Raw genomic sequence first — 4,785 nt, 5'->3', positions numbered from 1 at the left:
TATTTTTGAACGTCAGTTCACATTTGTAGGTGGATCATCAGATTTAGAGCTAAAATGTGCATGTTTAAAGTGATTTTCATGCTTCCAGGGGCCCGGGAAGTGAATTAAATACCATTTGGAGGCATTTAATGTTCACGCAAAAACGGCAGATTTTTGACAAAAGAGATAACACCCTCCCCCATTACGTCATGCTTCAGAATGGTGAAAAATGGTCAGTTTTCAAATGTTTTATTTTTGAACGTCAGTTCACATTTGTAGGTGGATCATCAGTTTTAGAGCTAAAATGACCATGTTTAAAGTGATTTTCATGCTTCCAGGTGCCCTAAACACAAGATTTGTGGAATGGTTAAAAGTGCATGAAAATGGCCAATTTACTCACTCTGAGGTCTCGAAAAGTGTTTCTTCACCCCGGGAAGTGAATTAAATACCATTTGGAGGCATTTAATGTTCAAGCAAAAACAGCTGATTTTTCACAAAAGAGATAACACCCCCCCCCATTACGTCATGCTTCAGAAAGGTGAAAAATGGTCCGTTTTCAAATGTTTTATTTTTGAACCTCAGTTCACATTTGTAGGTGGATCATCAGTTTTAGAGCTAAAATTACCATGTTTAAAGTGATTTTCATGGTTCCAGGGGCCCGGGAAGTGAATTAAATACCATTTGGAGGCATTTAATGTTCAAGCAAAAATGGCAGATTTTTGATAAAAGAGATAACACCCCCCCATTACGTCATGCTTTGGAAAGGTGAAACATGGTCAGTTTTCAAATGTTTTATTTTTGAACGTCAGCTCACATTTGTAGGTGGATCATCCGTTTTAGAGCTAAAATTACCATGTTTAAAGTGATTTTCATGCTTCCAGGGGCCCTAAACACAAGATTTGTGGAATGATTAAAAGTGCATGAAAATGGCCAATTTACTCACTCTGAGGTCTCAAAAAGTGTTTCTTCACCCCGGTAAGTGAATTAAATACCATTTGGAGGCATTTAATGTTCAAGCAAAAATGGCTGATTTTTGACAAAAGAAATAACACCCCTCCATTACGTCTTGCTTCAGAAAGGTGAAAAATGGTCCGTTTTCAAATGTTTTATTTTTGAACGTCATTTCACATTTGTAGGTGGATCATCAGTTTTAGAGCTAAAATTACCTTGTTTAAAGTGATTTTCATGCTTCCAGGGGCCCGGGAAGTGAATTAAATACCATATGGAGGCATTTAATGTTCAAGCAAAAACAGCAGATTTTTGACAAAAGAGATAACACCCCCCATTACGTCATGCTTCAGAAAGGTGAAAAATGATCAGTTTTCAAATGTTTTATTTTTGAACGTCAGATCACATTTGTAGGTGGATCATCAGTTTTAGAACTAAAATTACCATGTTTAAAGTGATTTTCATGCTTCCAGGGGCCCGGGAAGTGAATTAAATACCATTTGGAGGCATTTAATGTTCAAGCAAAAACAGCTGATTTTTGACAAAAGAGATAACACCCCCCATTCCGTCATGCTTCAGAAAGGTGAAAAATGGTCCGTTTTCAAATGTTTTATTTTTGAACGTCAGTTCACATTTGTAGGTGGATCATCAGTTTTAGAGCTAAAATTACCATGTTTAAAGTGATTTTCATGTTTCCAGGGGCCCTAAACACAAGATTTGTGGAATAGTTAAAAGTGCATGAAAATGGCAATTTTCTCACTCTGAGGTCTCGAAAAGTGTTTCTTCACCCCGGGAAGTGAATTAAATACCATTTGGAGGCATTTAATGTTCAAACAAAGACAGCTGATTTTTGACAAAAGAGATAACACCCCCTCATTACGTCTTACTTCAGAAAGGTGAAAAATGGTCCGTTTTCAAATGTTTTATTTCTGAACGTCAGTTCACATTTGTAGGTGGATCATCAGTTTTAGAGCTAAAATTACCATGTTTAAAGTAATTTTCATGCTTCCAGGGGCCCTAAACACAAGATTTGTGGAATGGTTAAAAGTGCATGAAAATGGCCAATTTACTCACTCTGAGGTCTCGAAAAGTGTTTCTTCACCCCGGGAAGTGAATTAAATACCATTTGGAGGCATTTAATGTTCAAGCAAAAACAGCTGATTTTTGACAAAAGAGATAACACCCCCCCATTACGTCTTGCTCGAGAAGGGTGAAAAATGGTCCCTTTTCAAATGTTTTATTTTTGAACGTCAGTTCACATTTGTAGGTCGATCATCAGTTTTAGAGCTAAAATTACCATGTTTAAAGTGATTTTCATGCTTCCAGGGGCCCGGGAAGTGAATTAAATACCATATGGAGGCATTTAATGTTCAAGCAAAAACGGCAGATTTTTGACAAAAGAGATGACACCCCCCATTATGTCATGCTTCAGAAAGGTGAAAAATGATCAGTTTTCAAATGTTTTATTTTTGAACGTCAGTTCACATTTGTAGGTGGATCATCAGTTTTAGAGCTAAAATTACCATGTTTAAAGTGATTTTCATGCTTCCAGGGGCCCGGGAAGTGAATTAAATACCATTTGGAGGCATTTAATGTTCAAGCAAAAACAGCAGATTTTTGACAAAAGAGATAACACCCCCCATTACGTCATGCTTCAGAAAGGTGAAAAATGTTCAGTTTTCAAATGTTTTATTTTTGAACGTCAGTTCACATTTGTAGGTGGATCATCAGTTTTAGAGCTAAAATTACCATGTTTAAAGTGATTTTCATGCTTCCAGGGGCCCTAAACACAAGATTTGTGGAATGGTTAAAAGTGCATGAAAATAGCCAATTTTTTCACTCTGAGGTCTCGAAAAGTGTTTCTTCACCCCGGGAAGTGAATTAAATACCATTTGGAGGCATTAAGGGGCAGATTTATGAAGGCCTTGCGCCGCCGGTGCGTCATTTTTAACATGGGAAAAAGTGACGCACCGGCGGCGCAAGGCCTTCATAAATCTGCCCCTTAATGTTCCAGCAAAGACAGCTGATTTTTGACAAAAGAGATAACACCCCCTCATTACGTCTTGCTTCAGAAAGGTGAAAAATGGTCCGTTTTCAAATGTTTTGTTTTTGAACGTCAGTTCACATTTGTAGGTGGATCATCAGTTTTAGAGCTAAAATTACCATATTTATAGTGATTTTCATGCTTCCAGGGGCCCGGGAAGTGAATTAAATACCATTTGGAGGCATTTAATGTTCAAGCAAAAACGGCAGATTTTTGACAAAAGAGATAACACCCTCCCCCATTACGTCATGCTTCAGAAAGGTGAAAAATGGTCAGTTTTCAAATGTTTTATTTTTGAACGTCAGTTCACATTTGTAGGTGGATCATCAGTTTTAGAGCTAAAATTACCATGTTTAAAGTGATTTTCATGGTTCCAGGTGCCCGGGCAGTGAATTAAATACCATTTGGAGGCAGTTAATGTTCAAGCAAAAATGGCTGATTTTTGACAAAAGAGATAACACACCCCCATTACGTCATGCTTCAGAAAGGTGAAAAATGGTCCGTTTTCAAATGTTTTATTTTTGAACGTCAGTTCACATTTGTAGGTGGATCATCAGTTTTAGAGCTAAAATGACCATGTTTAAAGTGATTTTCATGCTTCCAGGGGCCCTAAACACAGGATTTGTGGAATGGTTAAAAGTGCATGAAAATGGCCAATTTACTCACTCTGAGTTCTCAAAAAGTGTTTCTTCACCCCGGGAAGTGAATTAAATACCATTTGGAGGCATTTAATGTTCAAGCAAAAACTGCAGATTTTTGACAAAAGAGATAACACCCTCCCCCATTACGTCATGCTTCAGAAAGGTGAAAAATGGTCAGTTTTCAAATGTTTTATTTTTGAACGTCAGCTCACATTTGTAGGTGGAGCATCAGTTTTAGAGCTAAAATTACCATGTTTAAAGTGATTTTCATGCTTCCAGGGGCCCTAAACACAAGATTTGTGGAATGATTCAAAGTGCATGAAAATGGCCAATTTACTCACTCTGAGGTCTCAAAAAGTGTTTCTTCACCCCGGTAAGTGAATTAAATACCATTTGGAGGCATTTAATGTTCATGCAAAAATGGCTGATTTTTGACAAAAGAGATAACACCCCCCCATTACGTCTTGCTTCAGAAAGGTGAAAAATGGTCCCTTTTCAAATGTTTTATTTTTGAACGTCAGTTCACATTTGTAGGTCGATCATCAGTTTTAGAGCTAAAATTACCATGTTTAAAGTGATTTTCATGCTTCCAGGGGCCCGGGAAGTGAATTAAATACCATATGGAGGCATTTAATGTTCAAGCAAAAACGGCAGATTTTTGACAAAAGAGATAACACCCTCCCCCATTACGTCATGCTTCAGAAAGGTGAAAAATGGTCAGTTTTCAAATGTTTTATTTTTGAACGTCAGTTCACATTTGTAGGTGAATCATCAGTTTTAGAGCTAAAATTACCATGTTTAAAGTGATTTTCATGGTTCCAGGGGCCTGGGAAGTGAATTAAATACCATTTGGAGGCATTTAATGTTCAAGCAAAAATGGCAGATTTTTGATAAAAGAGATAACACCCCCCCCCATTACGTCATGCTTTGGAAAGGTGAAACATGGTCAGTTTTCAAATGTTTTATTTTTGAACGTCAGCTCACATTTGTAGGTGGATCATCAGTTTTAGAGCTAAAATTACCATGTTTAAAGTGATTTTCATGCTTCCAGGGGCCCTAAACACAAGATTTGTGGAATGATTAAAAGTGCATGAAAATGGCCAATTTACTCACTCTGAGGTCTCAAAAAGTGTTTCTTCACCCCGGTAAGTGAATTAAATACCATTTGGAGGA

The sequence above is a fragment of the Lissotriton vulgaris genome, unplaced genomic scaffold (genome assembly GCF_964263255.1).
Source record: "Lissotriton vulgaris unplaced genomic scaffold, aLisVul1.2 SCAFFOLD_503, whole genome shotgun sequence".
Taxonomy (NCBI): domain Eukaryota; kingdom Metazoa; phylum Chordata; class Amphibia; order Caudata; family Salamandridae; genus Lissotriton; species Lissotriton vulgaris.
This window is presented reverse-complemented; position numbering follows the sequence as displayed.